Raw genomic sequence first — 17,995 nt, forward strand, 5'->3', positions numbered from 1 at the left:
TAGTTATTAGGTAACTAAGTACATCTGATTCAATAATTAATGAACAATAAATACAACTTAGAACTACACTAAAGATTTGAGAGAGGGTTTGTAGGGTTCACAGTACAGATTTCCTGTCCAAAGAGGCTTAAAACACAAGGAGGGGAGGAGGAAAGCACAAGATAGCTGACTGAAAGCTATGATAGATACAACTATGAAATACAAAGGCTGTTTTTTTCAACTACTGAATTCTCAATTAACCAAGCAACCAACAGGTCATTAATTCTTAAGAAATAAAACAAAAATTGCTTTCATCATTATTTAAATTGTGGATCTCCATCTAGGATTTTAATTTGTCCTGATATTTTAGTTAAACTGTTGGAACTGCAATATATTGCAGAGAAGCCTTGAAATTAATGAGCATAGACCCTTCCTTGGCCAAAACGTTAGACACCAACAAACGACAATATTAAAAAAGACAAAGACAGGTTGCAGAAATGTCTGTATGCCCCCATTTATTTTACTTCCATTTAGCTATCCCACACATTCATAAGAACTCGACCAACCAGCCATATTTTAGGAGCATGGCAAGCATAGCAGCCTTCCTTGTAGCAATTCTCCAAGGAGAGCTGTTTAAACTTCTCAGATGATGCTGTGTTTGTCTTTTAATGCTGCTTTTCATCAAGATCCTCATTCTTACTTGTACATACTACTCATTACATATTGTAACAAACAGCACTACGGAAACTAACCCACTTGCAGAATTGCAGACTCAATACTGAGATTATGAAGTGGTCTCTGAGGCAGATGGTGCTTTTAGTGGTTTTTACTTATTCACAAAAAACAAACTGGCAGAAAAGGGAGGAAAAAATAACAACTCTACTCCCCCCCGCACCCCCAATGACAGTTAAGCATCCAAGCAGTTCTCATTAACTGTTAACTGTCCGCCCCACTCTCCCTTGCTCGTGCTTCCTTGGAAAGAGGGAGGTGACGGAGAGAGGGAAGGATGGTTGAGCATTGTGGGATACTGGGAAACCAAGAGATCTCCTTGTCCTGTTACAGTGCATCGTACTACAACAGAATGATGTACTACAGTGAAGTTCCCGCTTCTTCCAGGAACATTTCTGTAGCAACAGGGAGCATGTATATCTGTCCATTCAACTTCTATAATGCTACAAAGGCATTCCTTAGTGTTTGTGCCCTTCTTTAAAACTTGGAAAAAAACCCAAAAAACCTGGCCAAAACTTCAAGTGTGCCAACTTCAACACAATTTGCTGGGAAAAAATTTTTCTCTCTGGGCCCAGGGGCATCCCTAGGAGGGGGCAAATCAGGGCGACTGTCTCAGGCACCGCAGAGCTGGGTGGAGTAGCCATGGTGACTTTGCACTGCTGCCGCTGGCTTTGCATTCAGCTGCTCGCTACCTCCCACCTTCCCCCAACTGCTGAACTACCGCTGCCAGGAGCTTCTTTGGGTCCGGGACACATGAGACAGGAACAGGGGTGGGGGCCCCGCACCCTGCTTCAGTTGGCTCTGTCTGGGCCTTTATTGTATTTGGGTTAAATATGAAAGCAAATTGTCACAGGAAATTTTAAAATAATCTTTAATATTTTGAGCCTGTTAGTGATCTCATCCTGATGACAGTCAAAAATGCCTCCCCTGACACTGGGTAACATTGGTAACATAAGGAAACGCAAGAGCAGAATTAGATTTATATCGAGTGATAAAGGAAAGGCAAGTGACATTACATAACTAGCACAACTTCTTATTTCTCAATGAAACTATCTGTTCTATGAATAAACAAATCAAATTATATTTAAATTATTTAGTAAGGGTCTTAAATTTAACTAGCTAACCAGCACAAAACTGTGCAGCAACATTAACTGATAACAAATGCAAAGAAGTGGCAGGTGACAGAAGGGTTAACACAGTGTTAGGAGGGAGCAGGACAAGTTGTCCTGCACAGCATCTAAAGTGCATCAGAGCAAGATCCACTGCAGTAAAAGGTGGACACCGTCAAGAGCTCCTAAATTTCTACAGGCCAGGGACAGGCAAAATATGAGGCCTGCAGGCTGCCAGGGCCATTCTATCCAATCCACAGGGCCCATAAAAAATTAATTTTCTAAACTTTTATCTGCTCCTGGCTGCCTGTCAAAGATGACAGAAGCCTGGGGCAGTAGGACCCAAGGGAAGCTGGCAGGACTCAGGAGCAAGGCCAAACCTGCCCTGCCTCTCCTAGGCCCCCCCCAACCAGAAGCCTCTATCTGCCATGGCGTGTGTGTGCACGTGCATCCATGCAATGCGGGAGTGTGTGTGTTCGTAGGCAAGTCCCACATGCATACCTCATACACTTGCACCTACAACCCCCTGCACACTGCTATACATGCAGACCACCACACCCACACCCCCCCAACACCCCAGCCACCCTCCCCCACACATAACCCCCCACAAACCCCATACCCACCCACACCCACAAGCTCCCTCACCCCCCCACACTCCCTACAGCACACCTAAAAAACCCCACACACCCACACTCTCCCCACACCCCACAAACCTATACCCCCCAACAATATACAAGAGTAAGACTTCATTTTGAGCTACTGTTCAATCACCTCTATGTATACTACACAAACACATGTAAATCAGGACAAAACTATTGTTTAAAATCAAATTAATGAATGTTGTAGATGTTCAATTTTTAGAATATAATTTAGTATTTTTCTGGTTCTGAGATGACAAAATCCCTTACTGAAAGGAATATTTCCACAGGCAAGGGGATGGACTTCTGATGGCAAAGGCTGAGGCTAAGGGGGTGGGACTTCCAGTCCCAAGATGGCCACCAGAGGGTGGGGCACCTGTCAAGGGGTGGGGCTACCCATGTGGCACTCGACAGCTTGCCAAAACTAGGTAAGCAGCCCTCCGCCCAAAATAACTACCCACGCCTGCTATAGGCTTTAGAATAAAAATATCGGTCTTTGCGCTCCACTTTTTCCCAACTCTTTAGTTGGTCTAATAAAAATTATCACACCTACCCAAAGAACCTTAACTGCCTATGTCCTTAGACCAACATGGCTACAACCAACAATCCAGAAGCTTCATCTGCTTTTTCTGATCTGATATGATCCTTATTCCCCTAATCCAGTAGTTCCCAACCTTTTTTATACCACGGACCGGCAGGAGCGAGATGGGGGTCACAGCCGGCTGCCTCCCTACCAGGGCTGCCCCACCACCCAGCTTTAACCCCAGAAGCCACTCACCTGGACAGACAGATGGGGGTCCAACCGGGAGGCTTGTGCCATGACCCAGCAACCAAACCTTCACAGCCCGGTACCACAATCCTGCAGCCAACCCCTTGCAGCCTGGGAAACTCTGCCCTAATCAATTACTGTCCCCTTCCCTAAAAATCTATGAATGTCACATGAACAAGCTATCTGCATGTGTTTAAGAGGCACAGAAATTTATATGGTATCTCTCCAAAAAAAGAAATCCAAGATGCAGATATATTGGTTAAATTTGCTGTACACAAGGCTGTGCAACTGATAAGAAGGCCCCATCTTCAAAACACAAATTGTTAGCTTTTGGGAGAGGACGGGAGGGTGGGGAGGAAGAGGTGGGTTAGCCTTTTCATACAAAGCACTTTGCTATTTTATTTCATCCTGAATCAGGAAAATCAAATCAAAATTTGAAATGTTTTTCATGAAAATAAAATTCTAAAAAAGCTTTAGTGTTAAAAGCTTTGAAATGAACAATAGATCATGTGCAGGTGGGCCTGTGACCAGCAATGTATCTGGGAACCACTCTACTCTCTGCAGTAAATGGGCGAGACAGCAGATGCAAGCCAAGTCTAGATGTTATGAGATAAGAGCAGGTGACTGCATCTTGAGAATGTTTCCCTGCCAATTCTAGGAAGAAAAAGGAATGGTGACTACTGAAGCCATTGCTATGATTCTGAGCCAGGAAAAGCAACCTTTTTTATACCAGCACCCATTTGTAAACATTGATGACCAGTCCTGACCCACTGCCCACCCTCTCCAGGCCCCTGTGGGGCAGGACAGCACCTTGCAGGCTGGAACTCTGCCAGCCTGCAAGGGAAAAGCCACAGTTTCCCACATTTTTAAAGGAGAACCCATTTTAAAAGTTTGTTTACAAACCTTTCATATATTCTTGCAACCCACTTTTGGGTTGTGACCCACAGGTTGAGAAACGCTGGGCTAGAGGACAGAGAAGAAGGAAAAGAGGGCCACATTTCTCAACTATTATTTTTTCCTCAGTCTTACTTGCGTCTTTCTTGCTACCTGGGGTCTGAGATCTGTAACTAGGCAGCCGCAGCCTCGCTCAAAGCTACCTCCCTCGCATGTGAGCCCATCAAAACATAACCACCCGTGCTTTGAAATTCCAGCAGGAATTTCAACTCTGGTAGGATCTTTCAAACCAGAAAGATCAAAAGAATAGCACAAATATAAAAATCAGTCCACTAGCCCTCGAGGTAGAAAGTCAGGAGAGGCCAAAAACTTATCCTTTTGAAAAAAGAGTTATGCTAGAGAAATAAGTTATTCGCCCAGGAAAAAAAACCTGCATCATTTCTACAACTTTGTTGACCAGGTTACAGTTACAGAACAGATAATCTAAAATTTTCCCAGTACTTGCTCCTCAGTATCCCAACAATCAACTCATAAAATACACTTCCCATATCTACACTGTGACTCATATACTGAAATGACAGCCACAAAAAGAGAAATTATGAATCAATCTAGATGTGGAATTGTTCTGTGAACAGGGCACACACAATGATAAGCAAATCAAATATACTACAAGCTCTTTTGCTGTGCTCCTTATATTTGTGGGAACAGAGAAATTACCAGGAATATACTCATTCCCCAACCCCAGGAGGACTTAACGTATGGAAAAAAAACCCCTCAGCAGTATCCTCCCTTTCCACACCTGTGCCAGCCATAGCCTCACAATCACAATGAGGCTGTCACTTGGTAAAGAGACGCAGAATGACTCATTCTGCTTTTCCACGTTGCCTGTTGAGAGGCATAGTTTCATAGATACTACAGCACTTCCAGGTGGACAAGATGGGCAATAGCCAGCTGAGATAATGTTAGCCATCCTTTACTCAGGTGCCACTAAGAACAGAAGCCTGAGGCAGTGTGAACCAGCATTGTACCCTCCACCAACACCATACTCCTGCTTGGGATAGAAAGAAGTCATGTGAGCCATTGCAAAACCCTTCAGTCCAAATGTTAACTCTTTCAGCTGTACCCTTGGTCATTCATGTGCTGTCACTGCCAGCACCAGAAAGCAGCACTATTTCAGTACATGACAATCAGTTGCTCTCCCTGCAGCTGGCATACTGTTGCCTTCTTATTCTCTACTGCACTGCAGAGAAGTAATCCATGGAAGATTAAAATCCAGGCTCTAAGTATACTGTCATCCATTAGTGCCCTTTCTTCCTGCTGCCCTGGAGATAGTGAAGAGCCGAAATAAGAGCAACCTCATATGACGCAGGTTTAGGTAGAGACATTCTGTTACCTTCTTCCTCATCACCTCTTGTTCCCTGAGAAGTTAACTGCAGCTCAATGCAATACTTGAGATGTCTGCTTCAAAGTGAATTCTGCTAGTTCCCTACCTTTGCTGCAAGCTGTTCATGCAGCAGGGCTTCTCTGCTTAGACCAAACCTGGAGTTTCTTTTTTGTACTTTAACTATTCACTGGGAGAAGGCTGTTCGTGAACAGCTGAAATTTTCAGTGTTTACTTACACCGATCTCAAGACTGCAGCTGGGAAAAAATGGGCATGTAGCAGTGTAATCTGAAAGCAGCATGAAAAAAAACCCACCAGAGACTTTTGTTTTTCAGGGGACTCAGACAATTGCTACTCTAAAGTCCAAGTTTATTTTGTAAAATAGTTGTACAGGGCAGATGGGTTGCTTCGTATAGGTAAGGTAAAATAAATTGAACTATTACTACTTCACAGGGCAACATACTTTACAATGCTCCAAAACCTGTAACATGCTAGGCTAAAGGAAACCACTTAGAAGCCGCTGAAGCATATCCCTCACTCCGCTTTCAGACTCAGTGGGTGCGTCTACATGAGACACTTAAATGTGCAGCAGACTAATTCTACTGCACATTAGCACCACTAAAAAGGTGTGCGCCAGCACTACTGTGCTGTAGCGCCGGTTACATTGAGTTCACGTACTAAACTTAATGCACAGTAACTACAGAGCATTAATGCATGTGTAGACACACCCAGTACCATGCAATCAAAAACAAAGTTCAGTCACACAGAGAGAAAAGTAACTACACTATACTAATCAAAGACCACACAAAAACAGCTTGTGACATACTACAGGGAAAGAAATATCAAAGATCCACATGAAATAAAATGCCCATTTTGAATCTGAATGCAATGAAATGTTAATTATCTAGAAAGTCAATTAACCATAATTAAAAACAAAAAGTTGTGTCCACCAGTGTAATAAAAGTTGTGTGTCCAGTAATGTACTTTGACATACTCCTAACCTTCTCTTTAACTCATGCAGTGGCAGTTAGTCAAAAAGCTCAGTGAAGTGTTGAAAATTATACTATACTGTACAACAGATACATGGTTGAAAAGTGATAGACTATCTGGAAAAACTGATCATCTAGAACGATGGTAACATTTGTTATTTCACACAATCAACATTACAGTGAAATACAAAAGTTTTTTTCATTTTAAATTTTATCGAAGTAGACATTCTGCACTTTGTTTGATTCACCAATATTGAATCTTCGGTAGGAAAAAAAATATTATCAAGCTTATATCAGTATTCTCTGAAATAACAGATAGAAAATGACAAACAGATTTGTCACTATCATCAGTACACCGAAAGTTGAGATAAGAAAAATTATAGTTCACTGACTTGCCATACCTCTACTAACATTTTACTCCTGTATAGAATTACTTGTTACATAATACTGCAGCTGGTGCCCATTCATTCTATTAAATGGTTTTCAAATACTTCCATTTAATATGAAGACGCCTATTTAACAGAAACCCTAAGCCTATTTTTCTTATGTCTGATGTGTAAATAATGATGAAAGAGAAACAAACTGAGGAGGCAACAATTACTCTTTCAGCTTGGCAATAAAAGCACTGATTATATAATTTCCAAAAAAAATCTTCCATGAAATCATATCAACAGATTCTACAGAGTTTCTTACAAAAAATTGTTTTATGGATAACACACATGATCACCTTACATTTGCAGCTAGATCTAGTTAGTACCAAAGATCTTTTTTTTTATGATGACACTGTTTTACACTTGATTTAACCATTCTGAGCTAACTAAAGTCATATTTTGCAACAAAACCTACCAAAGAGAAAAATAAAACAAAAATTGAAGTATGCAACATGGAAGGAAACAGAACTGAAGATAATGAAGACTACTAATGAAACAAAATCAAGCTCTCCTTAATATTGATTAGATTGACTCAGGGTAATTTTTTTTTTATTGGGGTTTATTTACTGCCATTAATTCAAAACCTGTCAACAAAGCAAGTTGGAAGACGTTAGGCTTCTGAACTATGAAAAGGAGCCTTTTTTGCACCAAACAATAAATCCAAAGCAGTGAAATGCACAAAAAATGTACATTTTGTAACAACTTTCTATGTTGCCCATAAACTTTTAACATATTTTGTGTTTCAAGAAACAGGATCCCCCACCTTACCATATACCTAGTATTTCTATTTGATTTCAATGTATTGCCAAGAAAGTATGTGAATCACACTGCAAACTGAAAGAAAAAAACAGAAGTTTAAAATATCACTCCCTTGCTATTAAGCAAACTGAAGAATAATTACAAAAATATGAGTAAGCTAATTTATGTTTCACATACAAGCCTTCAGATCTGTGTGACAACTGATTAAAGCTTCACAGTCTAAAAATCAAACAGAGAACATGAAAAAAAGACTAATGAACAAAGCAGAAGGGAGGATTATTACAGTGTAAAGCACATGTAGTTTGACATTTTTGGATTAAGAATGAGCAAAAGAAGGTAGTACTAAACTGATTTTTTTGAGCAGAGCCGGTCAGGAATTTTTATTCAGAAGTCCCTTCAAATTTGCAGTAGAAAACTTCAACATTATTAAAACTGTAATTTTGTACTGCGACACATCCAAATGATGCCTGTTTGGAAAACAAAGTGAAATGAACAGGCCTTTTTGGACAAGCAGCCAGCAGCAACATGAACAATTTTATTGTGACCCTACAAAGTGTCAAAGCTGTTACTTTTTATCCCAGATTGGGATGACTTTTTTTCTGGGGAAAAAAGTCTTCCTAAGAACAGAAATGCTGTTTTCTGGTCACCTCTAATTTTGAGGAGAGAGCACACAGGTGAGTCTGCTTAGCATGCAAAAAGTAATGATGGGCTCTATGTGTCTGTATGCAGGTGGTTTCCTTAACTGATACCTAAGAGAGCATCATGAAAATGGTATAGTAATTAAAGAGGAAGGAGGTAAACAAAGGGAGCAACAAGGTCTGAAGCCAGGGTTGACAACCCCTGCCACACAAAGATGCCAGAGCACAGCACGCGAAGCCATTTTGCTTGGCACGCCAAAGCCAGCCCAGGCTCTGGGCAGGCCCCTGGTGCTGACCACAGAGCCCGGGCTAGCCGTGGCAAGCAGACAGGAGGTTGCAAGCAGCTACACCAGGGTCTGCAGAACCCCAGCCAGGCTCGCTGACAGTAGCAGGTGCATGAGCACCTCAGGGCAGACAGCGGGGAGGGGGCCAGGGCTGCGCTACCACAAGGATCAAGCCCCTGCTGGGTCCCCCGCCATCTGCCCTGGTACACCAACATCTTACAAGTAAAGGTTGAAGGGCTTTTTGGCAGTCTGCCCAAAAATGTGGCTGACCCCTGAAGAATTGCATTCTGAAGACTACATAGACCACTGAAGATCAGATGTCAACACAGACAAGGGGTACAAGGGGTTTTTTTTTTAATATCTTTTATTGGACCAACTATGGGTGGGAGAGACGTTTGACAAGCTTTTTGGCAATGTGCTCCTTCTCAGCTTGATTCTTTGGACTATCATAGCTCAAACAACACTCCAGTCCTATTGCAATAGAGATAACAGAATGTAAAGCTAGAGGCAACAGACATTGATTATGTGAATAAGTACTTGTTCCCTTTCCGCACGAATTCAACTCCAGAAACTAGTAAATGGTTTGTTCCTTAAACCCTGAGTAATTCTGAATCATTATCTTTTTTAAAATACTGGTAAGGTCAACAAAAATAAAAATCAATTCTGTTTCTATATTTCTTCACCTCAAACACTTGCGTCTTTTTGAATTTCATCTGAAAACCTCTTTCGTGCCTAATGATTACCTTGTATTTTTCTATATTCAAGGACTTTCAAGGATTTCCTTTACAGAGCACATGAATAACGTTTAAATTATTTTCAGCGTTCATAAAAAGTGCATCTGGATATCTTACTGGCAATGTTCTTGCAGTTGCATATAGAAGGGAAACTTGCAGGAAGAGTGAAAAGTGAACAATATTAGTTATTGTAACTAATCAGTAAAACAATAAGAACATGCATTACAAGGCTTTAGCTGCTCCACATATAATGGCAGACAAAGTATATGAGACTCTGTCTCCTGTTCCACTTTCTAACCTTATGCTCCGGTCCTCCTTGATTTCGCCAGCCTAACCACCTCAATTAAGTCTCCATCAGCAATATTCTTTGCCTTCACTTGTTATTTTTATCCCAACACCTCTACTCTTTGATGACCTACATAACAGAATCTCCAATCTATGTTGAGTAACGTATTTTACAAATAAAGATTTATTTGATTTATTCCATCCCTTTTGCTGTTAGAATGCCTCCAAATCAAACTTTATGGTATCTTTTTCATACAAATATAATCATGTTTCAACCTAATTGTTATTTGACCAGCTCCTCAGATACTAGGGAACAAACATATTAATGGCTGCAGGATAGCATAATTGAGGTTTTAAGATTTTGTATAATTTAGCTACTTTGGAATAACTTGAGTAGCATTATTGCTTATTCAATGTCCAGTTATTTTGCTTATATTGCCGATTATTGTTCTTCTGATCTTATTTCTTAACGCAATTCTATTTTAAAAACTTTTATTATGAATTACAACAAATTAATCAGTAACTCCCTGCACTTGTTTTGTTTATCACTAAATTTAACAATATCCAGAGATCACTTAACAAACAGTGAAATGAAGTTACCTTTGGGATATACAAAGCAGCTGTTAATTGCTGTGTAGTATTGTAGACATTATTAAAGATACGAAGTCAACTGTATATACCAGAAGCCACAGGGAGTATTTATATAAGCAGCATAATAATCACCCATACAAGGATGCTTAGAACGGTGTTTCTCAACCTGTGGGTCGTGATCCAAAAGTGAGTCACAAGAATATATGAAAGGGTTGCAAACAAACCTTAAAAATGGATCAAACTTTAAGCCTCATCTAAAAGATGGAACCCTGAAACAAAACGGAAGGTAGCATCTACTCCATCTCCAATCTCACATTGGGGTTTTGGTTCATCACTGAACCAGAGAAAACAGTTCCATTTAATCACACTCCCTAGAAAATCCACCTGTTTCAGCATTCTCTTGAATCAATGACGCTCCATCTCCAGCCCATGGCCATGTAACACAGGCCACAGGGCTCTTGATACATCTGGAAATTTGACAGCCAGGGACTGGTGGCAGCATTACTTGCCATGGCTTCCAGAGTTGCAGGAATTAACACTTTCACTGCCCTCCCAGCACTTAATTTCCAGGCATGTGGGGAATTCTGTGAGCCAGATGACGTGGCCCCATGCACCAACCCCAAGCTGGATCTGGCCAGTGGGCTGACTCCACTCATCTGGCCTGCAGGGCCAAAAGATTAACCACCACCACAATATAAAAACGTTGTCCCTGCCCAATACAGCTTAGAGCCTCCAAAAAATGAGTTTACTAAATTAGTTTCAGAGTCTGCTGCTTTCCTTCTAGTTTCAATAGATATAAATATAAACCAAGTCTTTACAAAATGAAAAAATTGAAAAGATCATATTCAAAATAGATCATTTGACTTAAATACTTATGTCAATGATAATGATTTAAGTTCCATATTCATATAATTATTATAAATATGGTGAGGCTCCAGGTCAAGAGATATTCTGAGATTTTAGCCATCTGCAACATAGTAAGATTTTATTACATCTGGTCCAAATTCCATGGTGATTTATTACTACTCAGATTGTACTGCTTATGTTTATTTAGGTTAGTTCACATGATAGTCCACAGAAAAGGCTAAAGATAAGGAAAATTTAAACCAAGTGCTTAGAAAAGTCTCTTTGATAAGCTATTAGAATTATTCTGACAACATACTAGATTGTAAGAAACTATTCCTCATTGGCAAAGAAAAGACATAGGTGATCTAATCACTTAATTGATAAATCTACTGATCCAGGCAGATCAGGCAAAATGTTACTTGGAAAGTTGTAAGTTATATATACTACTTGTGAAAGCATAATTAAAAAAAAAAAAAAAAAGGAGCAATCATATTGAGCACATGCCTTATGGAAGATCACCTAACAAACAAAAAGTAATATTATTTTCTTTATAATTCTATACCTGTTAAAAATTCAAACACGGGTTGTTTGATAGTGACAAATGAGAAATTCAGTTTTTTATGTATCACCCTATATGCATTTAATATCGGAGTTCTACTACCTGACCTACATTCACTCTGTCTTTGCACTGTCACCCTTAAACTTTACAAAAATAAAGGAAAATGTCAAAAAATGTTAAATAGTAGCAAGGAATATCAGTCATGAAAACCAGAATTGTATCAGAATCTGCTAAATTATTTTTATACAACACTATACACTTTTACCCATAATTTTTTCATAAAAATCTGTTTTCTTCTCAAGTTACTCAGTTTGGTATTATTTATTACACACACACACACGGCTAACAGAAACGTGGTGGGATTCGTCCCATGACTGGGCAGTTAGCATTAGGGGCTGTAGGCTTTACAGGCGGGATAGAGAAGGAAGGGAAGGTGGGGTGTGGCGCTCTATGTCAAGGAGCACTACACATCCTCTGCCAGCAAAATAGGGTCAGAGTAGGGGCAGGCTGAAGGGCTCTGGGTCAAGATTCAAAGGGGCCGTGGGGAGAGCAATTTGATGGTGGGGGTCTACTACAGACCCCCCAACCAAGGGGAGGAGCTGGACCGGGAATTTTCAGGCCAGCTTGAAGAGGCACTTAAGGCAAGGGATGTAGTTGTCATGGGTGATTTTAATTACCCAGACATCTGCTGGGAGGAAGACTCAGCCAGGACGGACCGTTCCAGGAGGTTCCTGGCTGAGATACAGGACCTCCATTTAATCCAGGAGGTGCATGGTCCCACCAGAGGAAATGCCCTGTTAGACCTGGTCCTGGTAAGGGGCCTCCAGGTTCTTGACCACCTGGGCGACAGTGATCATCGCTTGCTGGAATTCACCATCCAGCGCAGGGTGTCAAGGGCCTGCAGCAAGACGGTAGCCCTAGACTTTGGGAGGGGCAACTTCAACAAGTTGAGGAGGCTAGCGGGTGAGGCGCTGGGGTCCTTGAGGGCAGGGGAACTCAGTGTCCAGGACGAGTGGTCGTTCCTCAAGAAAACGATACTCAGGGCACAAGGGGAGTCCATCCCAACAAGAAGCAAAGGGGGCAAGAGTGCCCGAAAGCCCCCCTGGCTCACTAAGGGTGTCCGGGAATGCCTGCTTACCAAAAAGGCAGTGTACACTCGGTGGAAGGGGGCTGCTATCTCCAAAGAGGAGTATACCTCCTGTGCTTGGGCCTTTAGGGGGGCTGTCAGGAAAGCTAAGGCAGACATAGAGCTAGGACTAGCGTCCAAGATCAAGGATAACAAAAAGTCCTTTTTCAAATATATAGGGAGGATGAAGGCGGCACCGGGTAATGTGGGGCCCCTGCAAAGTACCCTGGGCAATCTGGTGGTTGCGCCAGAGGAGAAAGCGGAACTCTTTAACCAATTCTTCACCTCCGTTTTCTTGTGCAGGGACCAGGACTTCCCCACTGTGATGCCAGACGGACTCGAGGGGAATGTCTCCAGACCTCAGGTTGGGGAGGACCGGGTTAGAGAGCTTCTGGAGGGTCTGGACGTCTTCAAGTCAGCGGGTCCAGATGCTCTCCACCCCAGGGTGCTGAGGGAGCTAGCTGGGGTTATTGCAGGACACTTGGCACGGCTTTACGAGCACTCGTGGTGCTCGGGCCAGGTGCCAGATGACTGGAAGATAGCTAACGTGGTCCCCATCTTCAAAAAAGGGAAGAGAGAGGACCGAGGCAACTATATGCCCGTCAGTATGCCTCTATCCGTGGGAACTCTTTGAGAAAATCCTCAAGGAGCACATCTGTGATGGGCCAGCTTCAGGGATGATACTCAAGGGCAACCAGCATGGTTTCATTAGGGGCAGGTCATGTCAGACCAACCCGATTGCCTTTTATGATCAGGTCACAAAGGCAATGGATGCAGGTGTCACCGGGGACGTAGTCTTTCTAGACTTCAGCAAGACCTTTGACACCATCTCCCATCCCATCCTCATTAAAAAACTAGGCGACTGTGGCACTGATGCCTACACAGTCAGATGGATTGCAGATTGGTCATACTCAGAGGGTGGTGGTGGACAGGTCATTTTCAACCTGGGGAGAAATGGGCAGCAGAGTCCACCAGGGCTCAGTCCTGTTCAATTTCTTTATCAGCGATTTGGATGATAGGGTGAAATGCAACCTGTTTAAATTCGCTGATGATACCAAAATTTGGGGTGAGGTGAGCACGCTAGTAGAGAGGGGAAGATTGCAGCAAGATCTGGATAGGTTACAGGGGTGGGCTAACATAAACAGGATGTGTTTCAATACTGACAAGCGCAGGGTGCTGCACTTAGGCAGCAGAAACCAGCAGCACACTTATAAGATGGGAAACTCTCTTCTTGAGAGCATGGAGGCAGAAAGGGATCTTGGAGTCATTACCGACTCCAAGATGAACATGGGCCGACAATGCAAGGTCACGGTTGGAAGGGCTAACTGGACCTTGTCGTGCATCCACAGGTGCATCTCAAGTAGAGCCAGGGAAGTGATCCTCCTCCTCTATGCGACGCTGTTCAGGCCGCAGCTGGAGTACTGCGTCCAGTTCTGTGCGCCCCATTTCAGGAGGGATGTGGACAACATTGAAAGGGTCCAGAGGAGGCCACCCGCATGATCTGGGGACAACAGGGCAGACCCTACAACGAAAGACTGCGGGACCTGAACCTGTTCAGCCTTCACAAGAGAAGGCTGAGGGGGGACCTGGTGGCTGTCTATAAACTCACTAGGGGGGACCAGAAGGGTTTGGGGGAGACACTGTTTCCCCTAGTGCCCCCTGGCATGACAAGGAACAATGGACACAAATTATGGGAGAGTAGGTTTAGATTAGACATCTGCAAGAACTACTTCACAGTTAGGGCAGCTAGGAGCTGGAACCAACTTCCAAGGGAAGTGGTGCTGGCTCCTACCCTGGGGATCTTTAAGAAGAGGCTTGATGCTTACCTGGCTAGGCTCATTTGAGTCGTTTTTTTCTCCCGCCCAGGCGGGGGGGTCAGACTTGAAGATCTACAAGGACCCTTCCGACCCTACTTCTATGATTCTACAACACACACACACACACACACACTAAGTCTGTATGAAAGGAACCCTGCTTTGCCAGACATTATGGGGATTATCAGCATTTCCTGCTACACACTTTTAAAGTTACATAAAAGATGCAAATTCATTTATATAAGTTAAATAGGAATACTTACATCTTTCACATTCCCTTCCCATCTCACGATGTGGCTCCTTGACACCCATTCCACAACGCTAAAGATTCTTTCCCCTTTTTAATCTACTTAAATTAGGTGTTTTGCTTCTCTCATGTAACTTCTCTTAGATTCTTGCCTCTTCATATTATTCCGCCACTGAAGTTAGTAATAGTCATTAGCAGCACCGGTTGTGCCACTTATTAAAGTTTCCTGAGACTGCCCATTATTAGACTCTGCCTACACAGGAATATTTACCAGCACAGCTGTACGGGAATACTTACATATGCATAGTTAACAAAGCCATGCCAGCACAATTAATTACCCTTGAGGATATTCTTATTCTATGATATGAGTGCTTTCTGATTTAGCCTCTTCTGCTCTCAAAATGACAGCAGCTTAAAAAGTAATGTATTGCATGCTGCTTCCACCCCCTGCACTTATGCGGAGTTAAATCCTCTGAGTTATACCAGCATCGCTATGTCAAAATAATTAGAGTTATAATTACACCATTACATTTCTCCCTGTAGATAAACTCCAAGACCCTGTTTTCAACTGCTTACAACTTCATCAAACTTTAACCATTGGGGTTCAAGTGTCATGTTAAGCATCTGCCTCAGGGTGATTTCTTCTTTTTTTTTTTAGCTAAATTTCTTGCAGAAATTTGGGATTGTTTTAAGAGCAAGGCTAAGAAAAATACACTTTGCCATTTTAAAAGAATACCGGCAAGTTTCTTCTCTTTCCCCATGCTTTGGAACAGGGACTTGAAATCTGGGACAAAGTGGACTTTGTCTCAAAGATATGCCTTCTGTTTTTCCTGTGAAAGCCCACTGAATATTACCAAATTATAAACCTTTGACAAATCTCAGTTCACATGTGCTTTGAGAGTGTAGCTGCTGTAAAAATCTTTGCACGCTGAGAATGTTCCACTCATCCAGGTTCTGTCTAACCTCCACAGAAAGAACATGGGGCAAAGCCAGGCTTACCTTGCACTTAGGTTCTGGTCCAAAGCAAGGTCGCTTAAGAGAAGGGAGCTGTTCTCTCCCGAGCTCTCAACATATCCATCTTTACAACCTTACCCAGTCCCTTTGTACATATACATAAGGGCGCAGTTTTCAGTTACACAATCACATTCTACATTTTCCTATTGTTAAATTATTTTTAAACCTACAGGAAATTCTGAACCCACTTGAAGCTTCTGAAATAGAATCAGACCTGTTAGCTATTGGAAAGAAAGTCTGTGGTCCAGTTCCTGAAGACCCAGGCAGTGTAAGATAACAGACAAAAGTAACCAACCACTATAGAATTCATTTGAAGAATAACTCAAGACAGACAGCTATGCCCCTTTATGAACTGAGGAGCTTTCTGGAAACTTCAAAGTTTCTTAACTGAATCTAAAAAGATGAAAAAGGTCTCAGTTTGCTAAGGAAAAATGTATCAGGAATAAGTCAGTTTTATGGGCCTTAATTACTCAGAAAAATGGAAATTTTTGGTCAAGCATAAATAAATCTTTCTATTTTTCCACTTCAAACTACAAGTCAAAATCTTACCACACTGGAGTTTTGAACAACAGCAATAAACCAGTAAAAGATAAAAAAAATTATAATGCCTATAATGCTGTTAAGTCTGTCCAATTCTGCCCATCTCCCACTCTCAGGCATTTTTAACTTCTAAAAGTTTCTATGCATCTGCTCAGAAGACTAAAGGTTGGAAATCTATCCTAACCTATATTTACTAACCAATCTTTGTTATCTTATTAGTCTTTCTACAGATTAATATTAATAAGGCTCATAATTTTACGTAGAGTCCAAATACTAATCTAAATCTTGTATTAATACAGGACAAAGGGACCTGTTTTTTGCAATTATTGCTCCTGCTCCCCAGAATGACATGCATTCATCTTCCAACACTATGACAACTTTAAATATAGTTAACAATATGTTTATCTGAAGCAATGCAAGAAATTCAGAAGACCTGCTCACAGATTTAATCATTTTAACCATACTGATAATGGCACAAATAGAACACTTTTGAATATAGAACTCAATATTGTCTATTTATAGTCACTAGAGTAACTAACTAAAGACATGGTTCACAGTACCAGATCCAGTGTCCGCTAACAGAGATTCCCAATACAGTGAATTTAGCAAGAAAATAAGAGCCAGTTTAACCAAAACTATTTAAACTAAAAGCAATAGCTCATGCATATAAGAAATAAGTTATGTTGTTTTAATATACAGTGACCTGCCAGATTGCACAAATGACTTCCATATCCTGCCTCAAAAATCAAATCTTCCCTGTCACCATCATACTACATCCTCCTCCTCTATTATACCCATTGTATGCCTTGCCATATAAACTATATACAGGCAATCCTCGACTTACGTTTTGAGTTACAATGTTTTGCACTTACAACACTGACACCCTGTTTCAACTTTACAACGCTTGATCAGATGCAACGCCACACCAGTAAACAAGTTTGCTGTGTCACTCATCTCCCTGGAAAACATCTGTCCAAACTTCCTTGGACGCTCTCTTTAAAAAAGCAGACAAGACTCTAGAAAAACCTGCAGCCAAGACTCCTGAGAAGACTCCAGCCAAAAACTGCTTCAAAAAGTCCAACCAAGAGCCCCTCAAAAACTCCAGCTAAGTTACTTCAAAGAAGTCCTTCCAAATCAATATGACTGCTATTTACAGTATAAATACATTAAGGTAGCTATATTACTCATCTATAATTGATCAAGTACAAAATTCTGGAGTATTTTTTGTGAAAATAGGGTATCAGGTCTTGGTTCAGGAACAAATCAACCATTTATAACATTCTTTCTTATGAGAAAATTGGTTCTGAGTTACAGCGTTTCAACTTCAGATGCAGTTTTCAGGAACCAGTTGTGTCGCAAGCCCAAGAACTGCCTGTAATGTCAATGTAAATAAAACATAATCTATCTGTTAAATAGCTTTCTTGGTATCCAAAGAACCTCTTTGTAAAAGGACTGCAGAAAGAGATCATTAGTATATTTCAAATAGAGTAATTTAAAAACCCAATGGTTTTTAAAAGCTTATTTTAATATTGTTTACAAAAATTACAGCAACTCATCCATCAGAATGTTATTCAATATAACAGAAGATACAAATTAACTGCTCTCTTAAACCAGGACATTGGTTTATAGCAAGGGACA

General features: G+C 41.3%; 1 protein-coding gene across 4 annotated transcripts in view; it reads right to left on the reverse strand.

Annotated features, from left to right (window-relative positions):
- ZZZ3 (zinc finger ZZ-type containing 3) overlaps positions 1-17,995 on the reverse strand; it is a 110,639-nt gene that overhangs the window by 62,265 nt on the left and 30,379 nt on the right. The gene's annotated exons all lie outside the window — the stretch shown is intronic.

The sequence above is a fragment of the Crocodylus siamensis genome, chromosome 5, assembly GCF_052110815.1.
Source record: "Crocodylus siamensis isolate JL-2025a chromosome 5, ASM5211081v1, whole genome shotgun sequence".
Taxonomy (NCBI): Eukaryota; Metazoa; Chordata; order Crocodylia; family Crocodylidae; genus Crocodylus; species Crocodylus siamensis.